Raw genomic sequence first — 14,605 nt, forward strand, 5'->3', positions numbered from 1 at the left:
TTTTTTCTTCTTTTTTTTGTAATTAATTTTTTTTTTTATTCGCGTACGGTAATGACCAATAAGCAGTTTCGTTTACTGGTTCGTACAAAAATAAGGTTTCTCATAACAACTTGCAACTTCTCGACGCAAGTGACGACCGCCGCGGTGCCCTGCTTCATCGCGTATTCCCGGGATATCGAGCTACCGGAGGAAGCTCTATTGGACCGCATGCAGAGAGCCAGCGTCTCGCTTGAATGCATTCGATTGCAGTCACTACATCGGCCGGCGGTGGCGGCGGCGGTGGCTGCGAGACACCTTTCGACCGCATAACGTTGCATCGCGCGCATTGGATCGCGTGTCGATTTTTCACGAATTGAACCGCGCGCACGTTCGTCTCGTTGCGACCGATTTTACCGTTAATCGGCTTACGCAATCGGCGCGATATATCGAAGCCGAGCACGCGAACACGCGTGCCGCGCCTGGAAAATCGTGCAAAATACTTCCGAGGCTCGAAAATCGCAGATCGGAGGCCGCGCGTCGTATTTCAATCGTGCACTTAATTGCAAATCGAACCGTCGCTATTCCACATTATCTTTTAAACACCTCTCGGCACTCGCGGTTTTAGAGAAAACGCCTGCTTTCTTTTTTTTTTTCTTTTCAGAAGAAAAAAAATTACGTTTGCGAAAATAGATAGCGAGTCGCCGAAGAAAGGCGCAGACCGCGGAAATCCGTGAATTTTGTATTTTGATGCAATCGGCAGAGGAGAGCTCGTTGCATGCTCGTCACGCGACATTCCCACCGAGGGAGGTGCATTAAAGCGAGATGGGAGTTGAACGTAGAGTTTTATTGAGATTTAATGGAGTTATCGAGTTCTCTCTTGTCTCTCTCCTTCTTTGCTCTCTTCTTTCCCGGCCTCTCTCCCGTTTCTCTTTCCATTCGCGCTGCCGAGACGAGGCTGTTCATGCGTGCGAATTTATGGCCCACGCTGATGACTTACCCTTGGCCGCGGTGAGAATCCGCCCGAGGGTGAGCCAGATACGGCTGTAACTATCGGCCGATCGCAAGCCGATCACGCAGGTAATATTGCGCGTGGCGATACAATTTAACTTTTCAATGCACGATCGCATGGGCGTCGCGAGAGAAAACCGTATACCTGTATACATATAATATGTATGAGGCGCACGCAATCGCACGAGGATTATTTCAGCTTGACTACGAATGTTAAAAGTATTCTTGAGAAAATTATTTTCAACACCGACGGGTTTCGAATTATATAGACACGAACAACTTTTCCCCGCAGACTGAATTATTTATAAAATGTTCGTGCATAAGAAGAGTTTGCATCTTAAACAATTTTTTTTTAGCATTAATTTTAACTAATTTTTTTTTTTTTTTTTTCTTGAACTTTTGTTTCAATCAACGTAAAATTTTTAATAATTAAGAGACATTTATTTTGTGGGATTTTTAGAAAAATTCCGGTGACGCTTATGTATAGCAGATTCTTGAGGAAAATTTCGATCGGATTAATATTAATCCGCGCGATCTTACCTGCGGTCTTAAAATCACGTCGGCGTCCGTCGACACGAAAATGTAATTAATTAACGTCACGTGTGATCGATCGCGAATTAATGCAGGCCGATGGAGATACGATAAAACGTTTCCCAGGTGTAACGAGACTCGACTTTGTTACACGGAGAGAGGACCGTAATCGTTCCGTCATTTCGTCTTTTTTAAACGGCGCTCTTAGGTATTCCGCAATAAATTAGGAAACTCTCCATACCTACTGGCTTGATGCTATAAAAGATGAAAGATAGATATAAAAAATATACTCGCGAAATAAAAACTAGTAGATGCGCGCGTTCAAGTACGATCTCACGAATCAAGATTTATGTCCGAATATCTAGACTAATTTATTATTATTAATATCGTAACATTAATAATAAATGCGGAGCGCGGGAGAAACTTCAGCTTCCTCGTTCGCAGTGTCGCGTCGATACGTCATCGGTGCAACGAATGTCGGCATTAAGGGCCGCGTACACGTTGCGCTCATCCGCGTACTCGCGATATCGCCGGAATGCGAGCCGATATGTGCTATGTCGTATCGTAAATCCTATCAGAGGTAGCTGCTGTAAGATTCAGAACGCTGTCGGCGGCCCTTTACCTTCCACGCGTTTCCTTCGCGCGATACTCGCTTCTTCGGAAACCTCGTAACTACACGAACGGTCTAATAACTTTAACTCCTTCTGACAATTTTAATCTCACGTTGAAAAAAATTTCTTTGCACGTCTTAGAAAAAAAAAAAAAAAAAATTAAACAAGAAATCTGGTTCTGTATGTTTGAGGTAATTTTTTTTCGGCAAATTCATCCTCTTTTCAGTCGCTCTGTAAAAAGAAGCCTTTCCGAGGGTATTATTTATTTCAGTAATTAGATAGTCAATCGCGAGCGGTGAGGATTCTTCCTATGAACTATCGGAGAAGCCGTGGCTCGCGCAATTAGCAACTCGCAATAATTTAAGCGGCTTCAATTAATATACCTCCGACGAGAAGCGCACTGCTGAGCCTCTCGGATATATGTATACGAGAGCGTGTAAAACTTTTCTTCTTTTTTTTTTTTTCTTTTTTTTTCTTTTAAACATCACGTACTTTTCCCAGGCCGGTAATTAATACCGCGACCGTCACGATCGTACTGTTCGTTAATTCATTAAAGCGATAGTATTTTTTCAACTGGCGGTCTTCGTAGTTTTCTCCGAGAAATTTTTCCAATCTTCAAAGCAGGCACTCGGTCGTATCGGCGAACGTTTCGGAACGAAGACTCGCCGTTTCTGCAGGCGTACGCATATCCGTTGCGTACAGTTCACGCGATTTCGGAATAGACGACGGGAATCATCCGCGTTAAAAGCGCGATGGCAAGTCTTAATATCGCCGAAATAACGATAACAGCCGGCGATTGCGCGTCGCGCATCTCGCGCCTCCCTCGACGTGGAAACAGTTATATTCTCGCAGGACGAACGGCGGCTCCTGCGAATCATATGGAAGCGGATGATGTGGCGGCGCGAGGTAAAATCCAAGCGCGACTGCGAATGCATATACATATACACGCATACGTAAGTGCGCGTGCATATATTTGCGCGTCATCGTGTGCCGCCTGGCTTACCTTCCTTCGCGGTGGTAGGAGGTGTTTGCATTGGCCTAGTGCCGAGGTGCGTTTGCAAGGCGAAATTAATTACCCCGTCCTCCGACGTAACGGGTCTTCGGCCGATACCGAGAGAAAGAAAGAGAGGGAGAGGGAAAGAGAGAGAGGAGACGAAGGAGAAAGACGGCAAGGAGGCGAGAGAAAGATCCCCGCTCGACGCCGCGTTCGATACGATTTTATCAGATTTTATTGCGGATTTACAGTTGCCGGAAAACGGCGGGGTTGCGCCTGTTCCCGAGAGTACCATCCGGATTAGCCGCAGCCGGTCGGCCGCGAATCTGACATGCGGCACGTCGAGTCCAGGTGTCAATCCGCATTCGGATCAAATCGCGAGATCGGGCTACTCGACGGAGAGAGAGAGAGAGAACCTTGTCAAAGTCGCTCTCGCTCCCGCTTCGATCGTTTAATTTCCAGATACCCCGCGTGGACTATCTAAAGCGACTATTTTATCTCGAGTTAACGCGATAAAGTACGAAAGAGTCTACGTGCAGTCTAATTAGAAACTAATTACTTCAACGTTTGAAGGAGAGCGGGGGGAATCGAGGTATCTCGAAAAAGTTCGCGGCGCTATTAAATGAATCTCGATATAATTCAAAGATAATCGATAGCCTAGAACTTCTGTAGGCAGCGGTGGATCTGGATGAGCGATGTTAGAGCACCGGGAAATCCAAGCGGCGGCATCGACAGCCAGATAATATCGCGCCACGTCGTTAACATTCCCGGCAGTGGATCGTCGCGATTAAACGAAGACTTTTAATTCGCGTGGCGCGGTTTACGTCGACCGCGGCAGCGCGGCTGTTCCGCGTTAAATTATTTACGCAGACGTGGGGAGCCGCGGAGAAGATTTTGCGCGCGGGAGAGCGGGCGAATATCAGCCCGATCGTTTTCATCTCGAGCCTGACGATACGCGCGGCCGCTCGATCGCTCGCATTTAATCGCGGCGAGTAGCGCGGTGTTCCCGTAATTATGCATGCGAACCGCGAGGCGCGGTAATAAAGGCCAGGATCGGGAGAGATTCGTCGATCGAGTGTCTTTCGAAAAAAAAAAAATTCAATTCGCTAAGACTATTTCTTCCTTCTTTATTTTATTTTTTTTTATTACACATTTACATACGCGCTCGTCCATATGTGTGCGCTCTCCTGGACGTTTGGCGGAGACCAGCTTCGAGGCAAAATAAATTTTCTCACGGACACGCTCGTCCTCCCTCTTTCTCTCTCTCTCTCTCTTTCTTTCGCTAGTTCTTATATTCGGAAGGTGTATCGCTGCGCATACGAGCGCACACACGCGCGTACGTGGGCGCATCTCGGCTTCCAGCGAGAGCCGGGCCGAAGGTGTTGTTATAATTTACGATTATACCGGCTACGTAGCGCGCGAAGAAATAGCGGCTAACCGGACGACTCGCGCCACACGGACAAATGATCCACGGACACCGATGGAACACCGAACGTTTGTCCGCCCCGCTAACGACGTCGTCGCCGAGGTCGATAGAAAACGCGTTAAAAGGTCCGACCCTCACGGTTAGAGCGATAATTAATCTCGCGAGTTAATGGCGATGTGTATATCGCCTGTCGTTCGCTTTTTCCTCCCCCCCCTCCCTCTTCCTCCAACTCCCCTTCGGACTTCACTCGCTTTTGGAGAACTCGCGCTGCCGAGACCGTCTTGTCCGTCGGGGACATTAAATTTTAATGGATCTTCCCCGTGATCGAACCTAAGTCGACGCCGCTGGGTTCATTTATTCGTTTCTCCGGGATCGCCCTCGTTGCATGCGACATACTTGCTTTAACGCCGCGAATTATAAGTATAACTGACGCTGCGGCGCTTCCAAAAATAGCACGCGTTTATTATCCCGCGGTTGCAGAGAGGGGTGGAAAATTTAAATATTTTCAGGGGGACAGTCGACATGGACGTATGTCGACGGTTACACCGCGAACGGCCGTTCGCGGGATCGTTGTAGACGAGTCCTCTTAAATAACGATCGTAGGTCCGTAACTAACGCAGGTGCGAGAGAGCGAGAACGCGAGGAGGAGACGGGTACAAGTGTATCCTGGAAGTTTCTCGCCTCAAGTGGACGCTCGTAATCATGGAAAGGCCGGAGTACGCATTACCGCGTGTTTATATTCCAACGAGATGTGCGATTAGTACATATTATGACGTGTATCTCAGATAAATATTGAGACACTCCTTAACCGCGGTGCGAACGACAAAAAGTGATTACGTACTTGGGGTACTTTGGCAGTAAATCTCGGCGGAACTTAATCCACCGCGGTGCCTGGAAGCCGCGCTAATTATCGACGCGGAAAAGGAGTCGCGGAGTCCTTGTCGCGAAACCACCGCGAGGAGAGGAGCGTTTTCAATTACGCTGAAAACTATTTATATCTAATCTGCATGCGCTCACTTTATCCACTTATCAGCTAGCACTATTTTACATTTAATTTACGGCGAGGCGCGTAAACCTGCCGGGCGAAGCGCTCGCCGAGCGTCTTATTAATATTAATAATTAATATCAAAGTATTAAGCGCAACGAAGCCCGCGCGCACTCCGGCATTCCGGGAGGTCAGTGAAAAAAAAAAAGAAAAAAAAAAAAAGATCGATAATTCGTAATTAATGCGACGGGGGCACTTCGGCTGGCGCGCGCGAGCACGCTGGAGAACACGGTGAAGGCAAGGTCGACGGCGAAAGAGACGCGGATTTCGGTGAATATCGAGCCCCGATGGCACGGCAGATGAGCCTTCCCGTTCTCCTCGTAACTCTCGTCGTTACGAGCGCGCACACGCGTGTAACTACAACTCACGTGTCTCGCAAGTTACGTGTAATCACTTACGGAGAGAAACAAGCTTGTCCTTAGGCGTACCGGGTGTCACCGGCGCCCGGCGAGGCAGCGCGCGGCATCGGAAGAGATGGGCGCGGCCGAGCTTTGAACGTTTAGAGAACGTCCGCCGGTCATTGCCCAGCGAAGGCGCGTTAAATTAATGCCGCTGCGGCTCCGAGCTCGTTTCAATTTATCCGGGCGAGGCGCGAGGAATGGAGAAAAAGAAACGAGAGGGCGAGAACTCCATCGGAGATCGTGGATCCGTTCGGAAACCAGCTCTCGCGAGCGAGCGCGGCCGCACACCGACTCCTCTATACTTCTAGGCTCTCCCCTCCCCACGAGTGATTTAAATATAAAAAACACATCGGTGACCCTTTTTTTTTCCGCGCCGCAGATCGCGATATTTCAATCGGCCGATCAGCCTGCCCCGGCGTTTAATCGCGCGTCTCGTTCCCTAATCGCCGAATACTATTTTTCGATCCTTTAGTTTCTGATTCAACGAACGTCTATTATTATCCCGAATAAAACAAAATAAAAAAATTTATTGCGGCAAAAATTAAAAAAAAAAAAGAAATAAAAAAAAAAATAAAAATAAAGTTAAAAAAAGAAAAATGCAGGATTTGTTTTCGAGACGACCGGTATCGTGGCACCGAAGCAGCGGATGTTTGCGAACAATTCGCAAATTTGTGCAAATATGCCGACGGGGCTTATTCTATTTCACGAGGTTTTTTTTTTTTTTTTCTTTTTCGAGCGTTCATTGACTGATCCATTCGGCCGATTCAATTCCGAGCCTCTCACGAATTTTATGTCGCTAATACGGTACGTACAGGACGAAACCAGTTTGTCGGCGTTTTCGAGCGCCTCCGAGGCGGCGACGTCGGATGTCGGGGACAGCGGACAAGATCCCGGAAAGCGTCCCTCGGACCGGATCAAAGGGAACTGCCGGATGAAGACGGAGAGGACGCGCGGCGGCGCGAGCGAGAGGCCGAGAGGCGATCGCGTGAAAAAAAGAAGAAGAGAGGATTAACGGACAGCTCCCTGAAAATTACATCGTCGGCTAATGAGACGTCGTGGGGCTCGATCGGGCCCGGCTCGAAGAAGCAACGGCCGTCGGAGAGGCCAGAAGGGATCGACGGGCGCGACTTCGCTTCGGATAGCACGGAGGGACCGTTCCCTTCGTTTCGAGTGCAGGTGTGCGCTTAATCCTTTCGTCGGCAGTCCGCGGTTCGATCTCCCCGTTGCCTCTGCTCCATTTGCTCGGCTAGCGAACGCGAGCCAAATTGCCACGATACCGGTTTTAACGCGTCACCCTTCGAATTTATTAATTATTGTTTATGCCGCCAATTATTGCTGCGTTCTTCGGAAGTATTTTTTTATTAGGAAAACGGCTCGCTTGCTTTCTAACGTCGCTGTTTAATTATTACGAATCTATCTTATTAATAAAAATTATTAACTTATTTCTTTTTTTTTTTTTTTTCTTTCAGTTTTAATTATTACGCCGCCGCGTCTGCGTTGCTTTAAAACGCTTGTCAACGCTATTTTTAATTTATAAACTGCGCCCGCTTATGTCAGTTTAAATTAAAATAGTGCGTATTTTATACGTGACAAATTATGCCGGTTACGACAGCGTGCATGCGTGTGCGGTCTTTAACGCGCGAGCCGATCGTCATTGATCTTATCGATCAGCCGGTCGGACGTCGTAACAACGTTATTATTGCAGAAAGTCATCGTGATTCTTATCGATTCATAAAATCATTAATAATCATTTTATGACTGTCGACAAACATAAATGCGATATCTTGTGAGTAACGCAGCATCAAAAGTAAACGCGAATTGATCTTACTCTTTAACACGTAAAGAGTGATGGCAAAAAGACTTAATATATTTTTTTTTTACTTATTTTTTAAACTACAAATTTTAAACTTTTTTTTTATACCAAATAGTACTATGTGATGGAATATTATTTTCAGAAAAATTTTAAGATGAACATTGGCAGGGTTCCAGTGATATGAAGAGATGAAAGTGATGGTTTCTCATAATCCGTGATTTTCATCCCCTTGTATCTCTAAAACCGTGCCTGTAATATGCTCATCTTAAAATTTTACTGAAATTAACATTTTATCAAACGGTAATATTTGGCACGAAAAAAAGATTGAATTTCGAAGGTCCAAGAAATGGGTGAAAAATTATCACTCTTTATAATATTTTTTATATTTACATTATTTATCGCGTTTATAAATTCACCATTTAAATGCATGTACGTGTGCTAGGACATAGAAATTATATTCGAACGCACCGAACCTTAAAGCATAAAGAAAGGGAAAGCCACCGTAGCTAGAAATTCGCCAAGATATTCGCTTCTTTCTTCACCAGCCTAGGCTAACAACGCGGTCGGCGCTAATTTATTCGATACTTCGAACACCTTTATGCCGCCGCGCGGATCGCGGTGCCGCTACTTAAATCGGCCTCTCCTGCGCGTAACGCGATGCGAACGCACGGTTCTCCAATTCTTATCTCGCGCGCGTATCTTCGCGCTGATCCGCGACTTTATTCCCCGCTCTCGAGTTTCGGGTGCGAACGATCGCAGATCGAGGGAAATCGGAGCGCCGACGGTGCCCGCTGACTAGATCTCGCGATAATTTCTTCCGCTACCGGATCGCTCGTTGCGCGACCGAGAAAAGGCCCTTTCCTCGATAGTTTCGAGAAACCGGGCAATATAATCGAGATCGTATCTAGGGCGACCGACGTGGGCGAAGGGATGCGACCGTGCGAGCGTATATGCGTGTCCGTTACGAGCGCACACTGAGGAAAGAAAATAATTATTTTCGAACCCAACCGTGATATTTCTGTCGACGGAACGAATTTCTGACGAGCTAAGTTTTGGATATAGTTGAAAGAAACGCGACGGCGCTAATTAATTTTATTGTAATTGCTTTATTATTTCGTACGTTCGTCGAGAACGATCGTTGATACTTTCGAGGTGTCGCCGAGCTCTACTTTCATCTCCGTATGATGAAAACGACCTCGTGTAGGTTTGTCCGCGCGCACGCCGCCGGTGTTATTACGAATCGCATCAAGCCGCACATCGAGAACTGGTCCCGAGTTCATTGTTCCACTTTTGGCTCTCGATTGCCGATATTTTTGACATTTTATTTATATTATCATAACTTGTTCGACATCATATTTCATCGGGCCGACCGAGGCACGAAGATTAAACGATCAGAATACGGACGGTGCACTTACTGCCCGAAGTCGCCGCGATAATCGAATGATAACTTCGTCTATATTTAACAATCGTTACGAAATATTAAACTCGTTGTTCGTAGCTTCCTCAATAAGAATTAATTGTACATATTTTGCCGATTCGCCGGCGACATTTAAATCAATTAACGATTTAATTCGTTAATAAAAATTGAAGCTCTTTTTCGGTAATTGGTCTTTATTTAATAAAAATTGATCCGCGCTCCCGCGAGAGTGAAAAGACGGGCACTTTCACCGAGAAATCTCCAAAATTCGCGCCTCTCGGTCTTATATAATGATATCGGATCGACTCAACACGCCTACCTAAATTCGGAGGAACGGAGGCGACGTGATATCCCGCGTTCATAACGGTTTTATATATTCCTCTCTCGGCCGTCCCGACACTCACAAAATCCGCGTTCGAAGATTAAGGACGAGCAGTACGCTTTGAGGATTTTTTTTTTTTTTTTTTTTTCACCCGTACGGACGTCGCTTAAATTTCGATCTTTTCGCAATAGCCACGCGAACGCGCGCCGGCGAATTTCGGGCCGAGTTTATTCCCTATGCGGCGTGCCGAATCTCTCGGAATGCAGTTCGACATGTGACAGAAAGCGGATTCGATCCCGCAGGATCGGATCTCGCGCCCGAGGACCGACTCGAGGAATGACTTCGTGGGCGGCGAGAGGCATATTTTTCGGGGGCATTCAAAGATGACTTTCCAATTATTCCAACAAAGATCGTCACTCGTCAATAATCCCGCGATCCGATTTGTTTCAAACGCGGCGTGAATGCAGATATCTTGGAATTAGATCTGAATTAATAATCGCTCGCTCTCCGTACGAGGGTTTTTTATTTTTCCAATCACGGGTTTATCCTCCGAGAATAGCCGTTCAGATTTCAAAGAGTTTTAAGGGGATGCATAGGGATCCGAGGGACGTGTCTCTACCTTCTTCCGACGTACGAAACGTACTTAAATTTCGTATCCGTCGGTATATAAAATCACATAGCACCGTGATGCAGCACGTTGGCTTCGCGAACGCCCGGCGAACGAGCACTTCTGCCGTGGCGAAGCGACTTCGGTGTAGCGACGCGCGAAGGCAATAGCGCTTATTTAAGGCTCGCAGCACGTGGGTAAGGGAGCATTGAAAGTACTCGCTGTCGGGTATCTAAGTGGTTTATGGATCTGCGGCGACGCCGAGTGCCTCGCCGTCGAGGATAAATGCGAGTGTGCGGATGCGTATGATTATCCTAAAGGTTACGCGATTGCGCGATCGCCGTCCTTACGGCTGTGCCTTCTTCCACGAAACGGCGGCGAACGGTTTTCGCGGCTCGGAAACCTTATCGGACCGGTCGTTCCTATCGGAAAGCTCCGATTTGCGGAAATATTTTATTTTTTTACATTAAGTTCGCTAATATTAATCCGCTTCGCGTTTGTTTGAACGAAAGAAAACTGATCAAATACGTCTCGACGCGTCGGATCGGGTAATTTCACGGAGGCTGAATTAGTCGCGAGGAGAAAGAAAGGTGAGAGAGAGAAAACGAAAGGATTCTCGACGATCGCGACATTGTCGTCGTCGAGTCGGGCTTTCCGTTGGGAATAAGACGAGATGTCGGGCGACAACTAATTAGGGCCGAAAAGCCAACGCTTTCATAGTCGTGCCGCCTTGTATCCACCCACACACGACCGCGTGTGCGCGCGTTTCTGTGGATGTGTGCATCCTCGAAAACGTGTAAAGGATCTGGCGCCACTTCAGATCGGTGCAAGTGGTTTCTTTCTTCCCGTAAAAAAAAAAAAAAAAGAGAGACTAACCCTCGCGCTGAGACACTTTACCTCGAGGCGATTTATGGGAAACGAAGAAGTTAACATCTTGATCATTTTTCTAACTGTATTTTATATTATTTCTCGGGTAACTCGGAATTAATCATTTATCACGAAGGCTCTCGAGCGTTATAGGACTGTCTACGATATTACACGAGCTTTGAGTTTGAAAAAAATATAAGAAAATAAAAAGAAGTAAAATGCAAGCGGAACGTGGCCGGTCTCATCGCCAGAAAGATTAGGAACTATTTCAAGCGGATGTAAAATAATCGCCAAAGAGCACCCGGTAGAGCGATAGCCTATCGTGAAGTGGCTGATAGTAGTATGTTCTGGTCTTACGTAGTAAACACGACTGAGCAATTTTCAAATGACGCCATTTGCAAGCTAAATCACGATGCATAATTCCCTGCCAGGCATGTTGCTCGCTTGTTCGCGACGGTTATAACTCTGTAAATTAGCGATTTCGCGAAACATTAATAAAACAAAATGTAACGGTACACTTTCATTATTTTATCATCGAGTAACGCGTGCAAAAAAAAAATAAAAAAACATTTCTTAATAGTTAAAAAGAAGATAATTCTTAAGATCGATGAAAAAGAAATTTAATACTACTCGTGTAGCTCCCATAATATCATCTCATCAATGGTTAATGACCGATATTATTTCTCTGATAACGTTCTATGTATATGAAATTACGAATGAATTAATTATTATTAAAGTCGTTATTAAATTAAAGTGGAAATAAAATTACATACGCATTTATGCGTTAAATAATCGCGGCACTCGCCCTGATTTGAACGTATCGATAGCTTTCTTTCCCGATAAGTGCTAACACATTTAATTATTTAGTATCGGCCTCTTGAATAAAATGCTGCGCGGTAAAGGAAAGGATAAAAAGCGGAGTTCCACCCGCATGTCCCGACACTTGTCGAGCGCTAGTAAGGCGTACGAGCGTGACTTCGCGCCGCGATAAAAGACATGCTCGATACCGAAAGCGAGTGGTGTACGGACGTATCGCAATGTGGCGACAGACATTGTTTCATGGGGCGAGAAGCCTACGCGATTCTACTTTACGAGCGGCCGATAGTTATATGTATATTCACCTGGACGCCCTCCTGTCTCGGAAAAATTTACCGGACATCCTGCCTTCTCGAAATTTTATTTAAAAGGAAAATTAACTTAGCGAATATTATTATGGGAATTTTTTAATTTTTTTATTTCGGAGCATTTATTTAAATTGTCAATTATTTTATCAGTCAATACCTGCGTTAAAGAAAAAATTTTTTCACGATTAAAAATTATATTTTAATACAAACTCGTAGAAAAAGGAAAAAAAAAATACACACTTGCAAGATATAATTAGAAGTAAAAGAAAAGGGGAAAAAATGCTAACGCGCCTATCAGAAAATATAATCAAATATACCGCAAAGTGCAATGATCGTTATTCCATTAGAACGCGAAATACTGTAACATATAAACAGGGTGATGTTAAGGAGCCGATGATAACTTCATGAATAACGTATCGTAATGCATCGAAATATGCCGGCACCGCCATTCTTTTACTAAAAGTTTTATCTAAACAGCTATTTCCCGCACCGCGATACGGTCTGTGCGTGTGTTAACTAGCAACAATAGCCGACTAATTATCTATCTTGAAACGTGCGTAATTTTTATGGAGCTCGCCAGGCCGTCGCGCGACGTAGAGTAAGCTTCGCATCCATTTGTCTAAGGATATTATTTTATCAGTCATTTTTCGGGGCGGTAAATTAGAGAACAGTCGGATTCAACCAAAATATTTTCGCCGAAGGTTAATAGGCGAATAAAAAAAAAAAAGAAAGACTTTAGAACTGTTCAGGTAACGCGGCATCCAGACAGAGTGCCACGGTGGTCCTGGCAAATATCTCGGGCAACAGATGCTAGATCACTGACTGTGTCTGGCGCGGCGTCTCGATAGATAAATTGATATTTACGATCGCTAGAATTCCTGTCCATCGGCAGACTCGTTTAAACGTGACGTTGTTGAAACGCGTTTGCTTATAAATTTTGTAAATAATTCCGCGCGCGTTAATTGAACGATAATAAATAGAACGAAATATTAATCGTGCAGCCGAGGTGTACGATTTAAGTCGTATTTACAATTTTTATGCGACGCACGGTAAGAATCGAAACGTGGAAAGGCAGTGTCCAAGCAAAGGCGCTGCTTCCAATTTCGTTTCAGATAACAAAAGGGGATTAGATAACGAACTGTGACTGTACGGTTATGGCTCGCGGCTATCGCTTACACCAGATGCGGCGGTATAATGTCATGCTATGCAGTAAAATGTTTCATATTCTCGATTGTAATAACTATTAACTGATAATGCGACAGGTGCGTGCAATAATTCGCAATTTATCGATGGCAGTCGTGCTTTTCTAAGGAATGTGCCTAGCTATTCTTCCGCTCGCTGGGCGTACTTTGAAATTTATTTAACTCTGCGCGTTTATTTTCCGAGGGTATTTGAATTAAAAATCTTTCTCAATACTCGACCGAACGGAACGTGGACTGTAATTTTATTAATGCAATTATTACGTATCATATTATATTTAAATTCCATATTGAATATATTGAATATAATTTTCTTTATGATATTTATATTGTAATATTTTGATCTCGAATTTTTACTGTTAAAGTAAGTTTCTAAAATTTCGAAAAAAAAAATGCTTGAGCGTTATGAAAAAAAAAAATACCCGTAATATTTTGTACAAAATTTGTTAAGTTTCCTTTTCAATTATACGTGCATGTATTTTGCTGATCGAGAGACAAATAAGAGGTACTGAGTTAGAACCAATTATTTGCATCCATATAAAATTAAATATTATGCCGCTTTCTTGGTATTCTTTTCCGAATAATTAACAGTGACTGAAATTAATTGATATCGGTCGGCAGGTAACATCGAACAGCTCTTACAGTTACAAGGGTGTCCGGTGCTGTCGATATGCTGTTAATCACCGTTGTCGACTTTACCGAACTTTCATCACGCGACCCACAATATTTATCATGCGTATCCAACAATTTTTAAATACGCGATACTAGCTAATCCCATTTAAATAACTTTATTGAAACACAAATCTAATAGCTCGTCGTGATAGAAAAACTTTATTTTTAATAATTTATTCGATATTTCGTTTAGAAGCGCGTACATTATTTTTAAAGAATGATTACTTGTAACATCTCTAGAATGAAATTTTTTTTCTTTTGTTACAGATCTACACGTCCCATCTGAGAGGAGGAGCAGGCCCGGGACGGGCATCCTGCATCGGCGGAGCAACTTTTAGGTAAGCATGAATTTTTTAAATTAAATCTTTATTAAAAAAAAAAAAAATTACTTTTTTTTTTTATTAATCTTATTAACGAATATACTAACATGTCTACATTAATATTTTCCATTTTATGTTACAGTCACCAGCAGAAATCTTCAACTCCGCTGAAGCTCATGCAGTTTGGTGAGTCGCATGTTTTTTTTACTTAGCATGTTGGGGTCTTTTAAAAAATACCGCGCGCGTAGCGTGCTAGAATTAATAAATTA

General features: G+C 44.4%; 1 protein-coding gene across 2 annotated transcripts in view; it reads right to left on the reverse strand.

Moving 5' to 3' along the window:
- Positions 1–14,605, reverse strand: part of LOC139109184 (GATA-binding factor A) — a 45,423-nt gene that overhangs the window by 23,877 nt on the left and 6,941 nt on the right. The gene's annotated exons all lie outside the window — the stretch shown is intronic.

Source organism: Cardiocondyla obscurior, linkage group LG16 (genome assembly GCF_019399895.1).
Source record: "Cardiocondyla obscurior isolate alpha-2009 linkage group LG16, Cobs3.1, whole genome shotgun sequence".
NCBI lineage: Eukaryota > Metazoa > Arthropoda > Insecta > Hymenoptera > Formicidae > Cardiocondyla > Cardiocondyla obscurior.